The sequence below is a fragment of the Echinops telfairi genome, unplaced genomic scaffold (assembly GCF_000313985.2).
Source record: "Echinops telfairi isolate 266 unplaced genomic scaffold, ASM31398v2 ScPeMD7_655;HRSCAF=1070, whole genome shotgun sequence".
Classification (NCBI taxonomy): domain Eukaryota; kingdom Metazoa; phylum Chordata; class Mammalia; order Afrosoricida; family Tenrecidae; genus Echinops; species Echinops telfairi.
In genome coordinates this window covers 5,588,954-5,601,849 of record NW_022104553.1, presented here as the reverse complement: position 1 = coordinate 5,601,849, position 12,896 = coordinate 5,588,954, and the positions used below count along the sequence as shown (strand labels likewise).

General features: G+C 42.6%; 1 non-coding gene across 1 annotated transcript; it reads left to right on the top strand.

Moving 5' to 3' along the window:
* Positions 1-459: 459 nt before the first annotated feature.
* LOC115870389 lies at positions 460-532 on the top strand. The gene has a single exon (XR_004046668.1). It is a non-coding gene; the product is annotated as a small nucleolar RNA SNORD28 (small nucleolar RNA).
* Positions 533-12,896: the final 12,364 nt, after the last annotated feature.

Below are 12,896 nucleotides of genomic sequence, written 5' to 3'. Positions count from 1 at the left end.
ATATGCAAATTCACAGGCCCCACTCAGAGCTAGTCAGCAACTGCATGTTAATAAAATCCCAAGGTGATTCATAACTTCATAACATTTGAGAAGTGTTGTCTTCACGGACTATATTGTGTAAGGAATTTTCCAAAAGGATTTATCCATTGAGTCCTATCATTCTCCTTGAACACATTGGGACACTAGAAATTTGGGGCTCCCCATAACATGCGTCCTCAGGGAATACAACTTCCCCACACCATACCTAAAGGCCGAAACTCTTCAGGTATCTACCAAGAGACCTCTATAGTTCTACCTGAGCTGTTTCCACCAATCTCAAGCCTGAGAGAAACACCTCCTCATTATTCTTCTAAGCCACCTTCTACCCACAATCTTCTGGCTCTCAGAAAGGTGGAATTTTCTGTTAATTCCAATTCTAGGGGTTGAATTCTGTATTCACTAAAAATATATATGTTGGATGTCAGATGATTAGAATACATAATGCTGATCCTCTGTGAGGTATGACATAATATAGCATATTAGATTTCTGATACCCTGTTTCCCTGAAAATAAGACAGTGTCTTATATTAATTTTTGCTCCCAAAGATGCACTAGGTCTTATTTTCAGGGATATCTTATTTTTCCATGAAGAATACGGTACACATTAATTGCAACAAAAAGGGAAATTTATTACCTGTATACGATATGGTAGTATTTGTCATCACAAACCAGCAAAACCAGACAAACTGTGAATCCTATAGTATCAAGAATTTCTTGTTACTACCATTATTTCCACGTACAACAATCTATGGTACATTTACTCGCACTTCCTGTCTGCTCCGGCTGCGCTGCGGCCAACAGAGTCCATAGTTACGGTAGCTTCAGGGGGCCTTATTATTGGGGAGGTCTTATTTTCGGGGGATGCCTTATATTTCAGTAAGAGGCAAAACTGTAAGTAGCTCTTATTTTCGGGGGATGTATTACTTTCAGGGAAACACGGTAGCAGTTATTATGACTGGAGAGATTTTCTTCTGCTTGGATCTTTTACAGAAGAGGTATTTGCTTTCATTTCCCCCCTCTCAAATGTGTGTGTGTGTGTGTGTGTGTGTTAGAATCCTCACCCCTCTGACTAGGCCTTCTTTGTTGTGTTAATCAGGTCAAATCAGTAGAAAGTGTGTCTTAAGCCTAAGCATTTCGGAGTTGTTATAAAGAGAGCAGGAGAGATACAGATGCAAGCACAAATGGGGAGGACAGACAGCGTGAGGCTCTCCAGGGAAATGAGGAGCCCTGAGGCTACAGAAACTTCAAGAGACAGGTCTTCCATTAGAGCAATAGGTAACATCATAATAAGTGGAGAAAAGATTGAAGTTGTCAAGAACTTTGTGTTGGTTAAATCCACAATCCGTGCTCCCAGAAGTCAAGAGATTAAGAGATGAGTTGCATTAGGTCAACCTGCTGCACAAGCCCTTTTAGAGTGTTGAAAAGCAAGGATGTTATGTTGAGGACTAAGGTGCACCTGACCCAAGTCATGATATGTTCCATTTCCATTATCTCCTATGTATGTGGAAGCTGGATACTGAATAAGGAGGACGGCAAAATAATCGGTGCACTTGAATTGTGTTGCTGAAGAAGAATATCGACAGTACCATGGACTGCTAAAAGGATAAACCAATCTGTCTTGGAAGAAGTACGGCTAGAGTGCTCATTAGAGGCAAGGATAGTGAAACTGTCTCTTAGATACTTTGGACATGTTGTCAAGAGAGACCAGTCCCTGGAAAAGGACAGCCTGTTTTGTAAAATGGTAGGAGTGGAAGACCCTCAAGGAAATGGTTTGACACAGGCTACAACAAAGGGCTCAAGCATAGGAATGATTCTGAGGAGAAAACCGGACTGGGCGGTGCTTCCTTCTGTTTGCTTAAGGTCCCTATATGGAATGGAACTGATATGATAGCACTTACCAACAACAATTACACTTGAGTCGTGTGTGTGTGATACCCTGCTTCCCTGAAAATAAGACAGTGTCTTATTCTAATTTTTGCTTCCAAAGATGCGCTAGGTCTTATTTTCAGGGGATGTCTTATTTTTCCCTGAGGAAGACTATGGTACACCTTTATTGTTTATTGTTTTATTAAAAGAGACCTCGCACTTCCTGTCTGCTCCAGCTGTGCTGCGGCCAACAGTGAGCTGCGCGGCAGCCCCCGCTGCTACGGTCCAGAGTCCAGAGTTATGGTAGCTTCGGGGGGCCTTATTTTTTGGGGGGCCTTATTTTGTGGGAGGTCTTATTTTGGGGGGATATCTTATATTTCAGCAAGAGGCAAAACTGTAAGTAGGTCTTATTTTCGAGGGATGTCTTACTTTCAGGGAAACAGGGTAGTAGCACTAGACAACTAAGACACCTTACTATCTGGTTGGAATTTCTGCTAGATTAGAATCTACTTTGTATTCTTGCTTTATTTATCAATCTATCCCGGGCCCACCACCCTGTCAGCCATATGGTATTAAGGTGACCTCAACTTGGTTCCAACTCTACGTACGAGAGATGGAATACTGCTGCTTTCAGCAGCGTCCTCACAAGTGTTGTTATATTTGTGCCTGTGATTGCAGCGACCGTGTCCATCCTTCTCACTGAGGCTCTTTCTCTTTTTCACCGATTCTCTATTTTACCGAGCATGTCTTTTCCCAGGGACTAATCCTTCCTGGTGACTTGTCCAAAGGGTGTGTGTCCAAAGTCTCCCCATCCTGACGTCTAAGGAGCATTCTGGTCGAGTTCAAGGTTGAGTTCAAATCTTCCAAGACAGATTTGTTTGTTCTTCTGGTGGTCCATGGTGCGTTCAATATTCTTCGCCAGCACCATCATTCTAGTGTGTCAATTGTTCCCCAGTCTTCCCTTTTCAGCCAAAGAGGAGTGAATCCACCAAAATCTATAGAAGAAATTAATGCAAAACAGGGGGGAGGGCGAGGAGCAGAGAAAGAGATCCGTTTATGAACTTGTGGGATGCAAGTCAGCAGGATCAGCCAGTGCTCTTTTTCAATTTTTAAAAATACAATATCTATGTCTTCTTTCCACTAAGAGAAGCCGAAACTTCCTAAGAGCAAGGCTTGTGCTTTATTCAAACGTGCACCCTCTGTGTTTGACACAGTCAAGCCTGTGTCTACTCTGGGAGGCTTTTCTAAATGTCCATCCCCTTCCTCTTCCTCCTCCCCACACTACCCCACACCCCAGTCACTAACACTCAAGTTTGTTTGTGGCTTTCTAATTAGTGGCAGAATCTAATTTCTACTATATTTTTATGAAAATCGGTTGTGTGGTCTAAAACTTTTTTTTTTCATTTCTCACTCACCGCTGTTGAGTCGATGCTACTCACATCGACCTTATAGGCCAGGGTCGAACTGCCCCTGTGGGTTTCCAAGACCATCATTGGAACTGTCTATGGGAGTAGAAAGGCCCATCTTCCTCCCTTTTTGTCATTTAGCAGAGATTTTATGTTCATTTGCATAGGAGCTCTCAGTGGTGAGAAGTAAGTGTGGGGAGGGATATATATTTTATTTTTTATTGTCATTCGGGTGAAGTTTTATAAAGCAGATAGTCATTTTACATCCAACAGTGCAAACACATCTTCTTTCATCGTATTCATTGCAATCCCTTCCATTATGAAATCAGCTCAAGGTTGTCTTGTTGGTTGCGCTCATTATAAAAGAGATGGAAACAATGATACTGGAGAAGGAGCTGAGGATAAAGAGGGAAAAAGAAAACGGTGGAACAGCAGTAGGAAGAGTAAAATGAAGAGAGAGGAGAAGGAGACTTGCATCAGGAGGTGGAGGGAAATTAGAGAATTTAATCGATTAGAGGGTCTTTCTTAGAAGCAAGAATTAGTTCATTACACAGCCCACCTTGGACCATCCTGTACTATCCTGCAGGGTCATCAGGTTGGGGGAAAGAATCATCATATTAAGGGAAACTGCCAAGAAATACCAATAGCTTTTATTTAAAATTTCTGGCAAGAAAAAAATGTTTTCTTTGGAAATGGAACTTATGTACTGTATCCTGTCCAAAATATATAAATACGCTGTTTGATGAGATCTATTTTGCCTCTTGCTTTAGCTTTTACAAAGAAATCCGAAATGCCAACCAGACTCTGTCTTGCTTATGACAACAGTATTGACATGGAAATGGTGTGTGTGGCGAGGATGACACTATTGACTGGATTTCAGTTAATGCGTTTTTTTCCATAAGGAAATCATTTCAGTGGAGTTTCTGTTTATTAAAAAAAAAAAAAAGCCGTGTCATTAGGCGAGCATTCAGACTGCATAACCCTCCTTACAACACACTCAGTCACCAGGAACCATGTAGATTGGAAAAAGAAACCCATTACTGCACTCCAATGAAAGGCGCCTTTGTATGCACCCTGGGTGGATGGAGTGAGGGGCTGCATCAAGATCAATCAGTCTCAAACACGGGATTTAGTTATTTTCAAAACAGATATCACTCTCTCTACCAGCTATTAGCACTTAAGAGCAACCGTTTTCTAAATACGCTGAGCATTCCATGGAAAGGTGCAATCTTTATAACATTTCTTGTAGGGGAGGGGGGATTAAGGAAAACAATCCTTTGGAAATGTGCAATGTCTCCTTCCATGGAAGAGAAGGAAGGACCTGTCATATCCCAGGAACCAGTACACTAGGACAAAAGTGAAGCCTCTCCTGTTGGAAGAAAAGTAAACCAATTTTCATGCCCAAGAATACAGTAGCTGCTTCCGTTTTCAACCTGATGGCTTATTTAAACTATAGGGGCCTTTAGCCATCTCCTACAAATCAGATGGAAGAGATTTGGGTTTGCTCTTATGATAGGCAATAGCTGAGCTGAAAGAAAGAGCACTCCCCTTCAAACTCAATTTATGTGGAGGGAGGCTATAGCAATGGGGAATTCACATGAAATAGGGAATTAGATAAATGAGTTGTTTAGCAAACCCCTCTGGTACCTATTTTTTAATTCACGCATATTGAATATAAGTAACAAACTTGCTTTCAGATGTTAGACAATTTGCTCCAATGTGATCTGCTACCTCCTCTGCTCAGAAATATTTATTTGCTGCAAACAAGAAAGCATCCTTTTAGCAGCCTCCTGATTTTGGTAACAATACTACCTCATAACACCAAAAACCCATCGGTAGAGATAAATAATGTGATTTTTTTTTTTTTTTGCCCCCTCTTGGGAAAATACGGCACAGTTTAAAAAGAAAATTGAAGAATTTAAAATCTGGTGGCTAAAACAGGCCCATTGTCCACAAAGCCATCCAAGCTGTAACTTATCCACCTGGGGTCCATAAACCCTATCAATGCCCCTCATTGCCATCAAGTCATTACTGACTCACAGCAACACTATAGAACAGAGTAGAACTCCCCTTTTCATTTCTAAGACTGTAACTCTTTACAGGAATAGAAAGCACTCTTTCTCCCATGAAGCCACTGGTGGTTTTGAACTGTAGAACTTGCGGATTTCAGCCCAACTTGTAGCCACTACACCACAACACTCATCAATGCCCCACAGATGTACAAATCAGGAGATTTGCTTGACCCTGAGTCCTCCTGAGATTCCCTCAGTCCATTAATCAGGGTACCAGCACTCTCATCTGTTAATGTGCTGTATTGTGAACACTTTTGCATTGCTATGATACTAGAAGCTGTAGCATTGATATTTCAAATGGCACCAGGTTCACTCATGGTGAACAGGATTACACTACTTCCAGACTCAAACAGGCTAGGGAGAAAGATCTGGCAATCAACCTCCAAAAATTAGCCAATGAAAATCCTATGGCTCAATCTAGAGCAGTGGTTCTCAACCTTCCCACTGCCGCGACCTTTCAATACAGTTCCTCATGTGGTGGTGACCCCCCCAACCATAAAATTATTTTCATTGCTACTCCATCACTGTCATTTTGTTACTGTGATGAATCGGGTGACCCCTGTGAAAGGGTCGTTCCACCACCAAAGAGCTCGCAACCCACAGGTTGAGAACCACTGGTCTAGAACATTGATTGACTCCCTTGGTTGGGGTGTTATTATCAGGAGTGATCAATTGCTAGAGGAGAAAATCATGCTTGGTGAACTACAGGGCCAACGAGGGTGAGGGAGACCCTTGGTGGCAGTGGCAGTGACACAGTGGCAGTTGACAATGTATCCTCACATGATGGCAATGATGAGGATGGTGCAGGACCACGTAAAGTCTCATTCTGTTGTACATAGTTGCCAGGGACTGGCATCAGCTCACGCAGCTCATGTATCTCTGTGGATTTATCACAAAGGTGGGAAGCCTTTTCTTACTTATGTCACCATCAGATAAAGAATCATTCATAGATAAATATTCTGTTTTTTTAATTCTGAAAAACCTGACACATAAATAAGAAATACATGAGCCATTTCCCCAAAGCACCATCTTCTCCTAGCTCCATGAAACCTTCCCTGAAAAGCAAGGAGAAAATGAGAGCTATTAGCCAGAGACATTGGGCAATTCCTGCCCCTTCAGATTCCCCTGTGTCCAGGGCTGTTACTCGTCTCCCTGACCCATCTCTAGGTTCAAATCTCTGAGCACAGGAAGTGTGTCATGCAGGTATGCTTCCTATACCTGACACAGTGGGGAACCACCCTGTTTCTGGCCCTGAGGAGTTCTCTTTCCTTGGAGCAAGATAATGTTTTAAAAAGCTGACTTTTAAACCTCTTACTGAATTTTTTAATGGATTAAATTCATCATGTCACCAGCTGCTGTGCAGCTAATAGAGCCATAAAACACTGTATTAAAGGATTACCCATGCAAAATTTCCTCTTGTGCTAATGTGAATTTTAATACTTTTAACATTTAGTTGAGATGGGAATGTCCAAGAACAGCTTGTTCAATAGGTTGTTCTATAAAATTAAGTTCCTCATCTCATCAGAAATGCCAGGACTCCATTAAGTTAAAATTTTACAGAGAGGCTGAGATGATTCACTGTGCAGCATTTGGGAGGAGGGAGACAACATCTGCTTCTACATTCATGCCATTAAAAAAAAAGGGAAGAAAGAAAGAAAAGAAGATTTGTGGAAGGCCCATTTATTCAACCCCAAAAATAATAACAATAATTGGCAACATCTAAATGTATGTCCTTTGGAATGTCGGTGTCAAGAGATCAAAAAGTGTTAAGATATACAATGGGCAATTAAGAAAAATCACATGTATATCATACTTTGCATAACAAAATCTGACTATGTGTTCTCTGTGCTGAGAGAAAGGCCAGGAGAGAGAACAGAGAAACAATACAGCTGATAGAGAATGAGAGGCTCTTAGGCAAACACTAGAAATTATACAGTTCATTTCATAGATAGTAATACTGAAACCAAGTGTCTTAATGGTGCAGGGATGAAACACTCAGATGATAAACAAAAGATCAAAGGTCAAGCCCACCAGCTACTCCCCAAGAGAAAGATGCAGCAGTCTGCTTCAATAAAGATTACAGTAAGATCACCCAGTGGGGTAGTTCTACTCTATCCTATAAGGTCATTGTGAATCAGAGTCAATGGATGACAATGGGCTTGGTTGGGTGTTAACCCTGAAAGGTCCTAGCTTGCCCAAGGTTACATGAGTAATCAGATGCACTGTAGAGAATAAAATCCACATTAGAGAGATGAGGCTTTCTACTCCCATAAGGATTTCCAGTCTTGGAAACCCAGAGGGCCAGTTCTATACTATGAGTCAGAATAAAATCAATGACAACAAATGAAAGATTTGCTGATGGGTTTGAACTCCTGACTTGGTGGTTAGCAAACAGCCAAATGGATACATATAGATTTTGTGTATGTGGCATGCTTTATGTTTTAAATAACAATAAATAATGAATAACTAAACAGTGACAAGCCCAGGATCCTCTTGCGAAAGGTCTAAAAAATCAGATATCAAAGGTATATGAATTATATATTCTTTCCAAAATATTCCTAGAGCAGAGCACCTCCGGAGTGCTCCACTTCTGTTTTCATATTCTTAGTTACCTTCCCTCACCCTCTTTTCCTCAGAGACCCTCCAAGTCCTGATTGTAACTGTCACAAGTGCATGTGAAAGATGCCGTTATTTCAGTCCTGCGGAAACTGTGTCTTAAGTGAGGTGGCTGCAAACAAGGATGACTTTTTGTAATGCTTTTCCACAGTCGGTCTACATTTAACCATTGACAGAGGATCCCAACTCTCATCCTCAGCAAAGTGGACATGAGGGTGCATGCCATACCTAAGACGATGTGTACTGTCCCGTCTTTAAGATACGGCCCAAGAATGATCGGCTTTAATGGGAATTCTCCAAAGCCAACGTTCTTCACCCAGCTAAATTTTTTCTGCGGCTCCATATTTTGTACTCAGTATGTATTACTGTGCTGAGAGCCTGTCATTTCTTATCAGAATGAGAAAGGCTAAAGAGATAATATTTCAATAACATACTGGCCTGATCATAAAATAACTCAATGGAAATGTGTAACTGCCTCAGGCAGCCCGGCAGGGTAGTCAGCAGTCAGATGATATCTATTCTGCTGCTTCTTTTTTTTTTTTTATGGTTACATTTTGTGTTATATCAAACATCCCCTCAAGTCTTAGTTATGCTTTTATTCAAAAGGGGGAGCCATAGTATAAAGACCTACAAAACTTATTATGATATATTACTACCAAGAAATAAAAGTAGCTGCCACAGTAGCATATTGATAAGGACAGGCCTGCCACGTTAATTGACCTTTTTTCATCTCACCCACCAGAGCTGAGGACTGAGGAGCTCTGTTGCTAGGCAACGGGAGGGGGGCTCTGTGTCACAGTTTTCAGGTCTTAAATGCACAACCTAGTCAAAAAGCAGAGGATGTGCTCTTCTGAGAGAACACAGATGTTTGGTGGTAGACACAATGGCAATATGTACAGAGGCTTTGAGTTCTCTTTTCTTTTTAAAAAAAAAATTTATTTATTTTTAATCATTTTATTAGGGGCTCAGACAACTCTTATCACAATCCATACACACATCAATTGTGTAAAGCGCATCTGCACATTCATTGCCCTCATCATTCTCAAAACATTTCCTCTCCACTGAAGCCCCAGGCATTAGGTTCTCATTTTTCCCCTCTCTCCCCGCTCCCCCCACCCTCATGAGCCCTTGATAATTTATAAATTATTACTTTGTCATATCTTGCCCTGTCCAACGTCTCCCTTCACCCACTTTTCGGTTGTCCGTCCCCCTGGGAGGAGGTCACATATAGATCCTTGTCATCGGTTCCCTCTTTCCAACCCACTCTCCCTCTACCCTCCCTGTTTCACCAGTCACACCACTGGTCCTGTAGGGACCATCCGCCCTGGATTCCCTGGATTTCCAGTGAGTTCTCTTTTCTTTTTTAATCATGTTAAAGACTGAAAGAGAAAGACTAGCTTGTCAAAAGATAGTGGGAAGAGGCTTTTAAGTTTGCGTGGTTAGCATCTATTGTGGAAACAATACGAGGACGAACAGCTTTGGATGTGAGCTGCCAGTGGGAGAGCAGCCAAACAAGCATTCCCACCAGGACGTGTCAAAAACGGAGAGCGGTCTTGGGGGATGAGTCTGGGGCGGATTCGGAGGTGAGGATGCTGCCCACGTTATTGCTTTCGGTCGTGCCCGGTGACAGTGCTGGAGGCAGCCCAGCGCTCGGAAAGGTCAGCCCCAGGAAAGCTCATTCCCTACCCTCTCTCGACTGCCACGACAGCACTTCCTTTAAAGTTTAATAAAGGGCAGGAAGAGAACCCATTTCTCAACCGGAAAGAAACAATACACCTGGCATGATTGCATTTGATTACAGACTCCATAGGCACCTAGCTAAGCAAGTCACATCAGGCCGCCCTACCACGTCTCCACCACGGCGACGTTCCTGGAACAAGACCTATTGCTAGATTTAGAAACGTGTCAAGAGTGAGAGAGCGAGCCAGAGTTTTCCCATCTCATAATGTATTCGAAGACTTTGTCCTAGACAAAGAGCAGTTCGTTGTATTTTCATATATTTCCACATCCCCTCTGGATGGAGTGGTGGTCCTGGGGCTAAATATTGGACTGTTAGCCACAACAGAAGCTGCTCTGTAGGATAGAGTGAGCTACCTGCTCCAGCCTTAGAAAACCCTAGAGAGTGTCTCTAAGAGTCAGAATTGACTCAGTGGCAGTGAGTTGATTGTTTAGAGTAACATCTTATGGAAGAGATGCATGATTTGGTCCTAAATGTTTTATTTTGCTCCATGTAAGGTTTTGAGGGAGGGAAGGATAAAGATAGAAAGAGAGAGAGAAAGAGAAAGAGAGTTGAGAGAATATCAATTAATTATAAATTATATGTGAATTATCTGAAATCCAACCTTTAAAAAGACAGATATAAGAGTTTCCTGGCATCTTTAACTCTGGACCATATCGAAGATCCTAAAGATCCCCCTGGTTTCCACCCTGGCCCCTGGATAGACACCACAGCTCATATAAATAGCAATGAGATAGCCAGGGGGCAGGCATGCGGCTGGAGACTGAGGCTGTCAGATAACTCTAATGATTTCTTTGGCCCTTCAGGGGGAAATTTTTACTTCCTACTTTTTTGGTCTACTATTTACCATCTTCCTTTCCCTGAAGGTAGCTGTCATTTTTGTCTATGGCTGCCACATTTTCCAAGGTGTCAGAACATAAGAGAGGCAGTGGGCAAAGATTTAGATGCCATTATACTGAGCCAGAGGACCCCTGCTGGCACAGTGGCTAAAGCATTCGGCTGCTCATCGAAAGATTGGCAGTTCTAAACCACCAACCTCGCCACAGGAGAAAGAAGTGGCAGTCTGTTTCCATAGAGATTACCAACTGTAAGCCAAACTCACAGCCACTGAGTCAGTATAGTGACCCTATACAGAATTTCTAAGACTGTACCTCTTTATCAGACCAGAGAGTTGCCTCTTTCTTCCCTGGAGCAGCTGATGAGTTTGAACCCACACCTTGCAATTAGCAGCCCAAAGTCTAAACCACAGCCCCACTTTGGAAGCCCTCTGAGGCAGGTCTACCCTGTCCGATACATTGGCAATGGGCTTGGTATGCTGAGCCAAAGTGCACGTGATATTCGGAGAAGGCTGACAGAGTCAAAGTGAGTCTTCTTAACAGTTTTGCACCAGGTTCTTATTGACTCAATAAACAAGTTCTGGTTAGAGGTTGGTTGTGACTTATCGCAACTCTCAGGTCACAGGTGGGAGGAGGAAAAATAAGCTGACGTATTGCCCTCTTACAATCATAAGACAACCCTGCGAGCGTACTCTGAGCCAGTGCCCCTGGCTGAGTGCACTGTGAACTTGAGCCTGTCCACAAGCTCTTTGCCACTGTGCAGTGTGGCAAGAACAGAAATGAAGGGTATGAGATTTGAAATTTTTAGAGCAGTGGAATGAATAGCATACTGTGTACCTGTTACATCTAAAACCAAATACTTGAACTTGTAGTTTGTATGTCTTTTTCTATGAAATGTTTCTATTAATTTTAGTAATGCTCTATTGTATTTTACAAAAATATCAGTTCACAAATGTCACATTTTTCAATTAAAAAAGAAATTTTAAGCATGTCTTTAAGATACACTGACTCTTTGAGAATGATGAGGGCAATGAATGTACAAATGTGCTTTACACAATTGATGTATGTATGGATTGTGATGAGAGCCATATGAGCCCCTAATAAAACAATTAAAAATAAAATAAAATAAAAAAAGATACACTGACTCAAACTGAGGTCATTACACCCAATTTGCAATGGTCCTGATAAAACTGAGGCATGGAAGTTTCCATAGAGAAGAAACTGAGTCCATTAAGGTCCGGAACCAAAAAGCCAGTTGCTGTCAACTCCCTCCCAATGCATGGGAACCCCATGTGTGTCAGAGCCGTCGTGTCCCATCGAGTCTTCATAGCAGTGATCTCTATGGAAGCCAAACACCAGGCCTTTCTCCCAAAGTGCCTTTAGGTGGGTTTGTAACCCCAACCTTTCGCCTAGCAGTCGATTGCTTAACTGTTTGTGCCACCTTGAGAAGCCAATCGTTTCACCCATAATCTGCTTGCTTTAAAGGCCACCATGTCTCCGTTTTATTGCATTGAGCTAAATATTCCTCTGCTGAGCCTCAAAGAGATAAATCTGTTTCAGTCTGCCTGGACTCGTCTCAGACTGATTTCCTCTGGAACTAGAAGTTAGGTGCCACCCACGGTGGGTGAAAAATAACACTGAGTAGAAGGTGACTTAAGGGAAGGGAGACCACCAGCTAAGACAGAGTCCAAGCATCTTAGTAATGAAAGGGGCCTGGATGGTGCCCACCAGACAGCGTCACCGTTGATGGGGCTGTGTCCCTCCCCAGGGAGCCATCCTAACCTCTTCAAACCACTCTCTTACTCTGAGACACGCTCCCTGGCATCAAACCAATACTGACTCATAGTGAGGGACCTCCTGTGGGTTTCCGCGACTGTCACCGTTTACGGAATAAAAGGTTCAGTCTGTCTCCCACAGAACGGCTGGTGGTTTTGAACCGCCAACCATGCAGATCACAGCCCAACCCCTAGCCACCAGTGATCCTGATACACCTGGCGGGGAATTCCTTCAGAGATACTTAGTTTCCCAAGTATCAACCTGTTGGCTCTCAGATTCATTCCCACCTTTCCCCTGCTCCACTCTGTACCACACAGAGTGATGTTTTCCAAGTCTCCCTTGTCTCCTGGCTTTCACGTAGCTTTGCTGGGTGAGAGGCACTGGCAGAAGGTTGGAGTCTAAGAAGAAGGAAACCGATGATTCTCTGTATCTGCTTCATCTTTAGTAACCACACTGTGGTTTTAACCTACATTCCATTGATGCCACCTCTGAGGTCTAATGAGACCATGTTTTCCTCATGTGCTCACAGCCCTTCCTCATGTTGCTA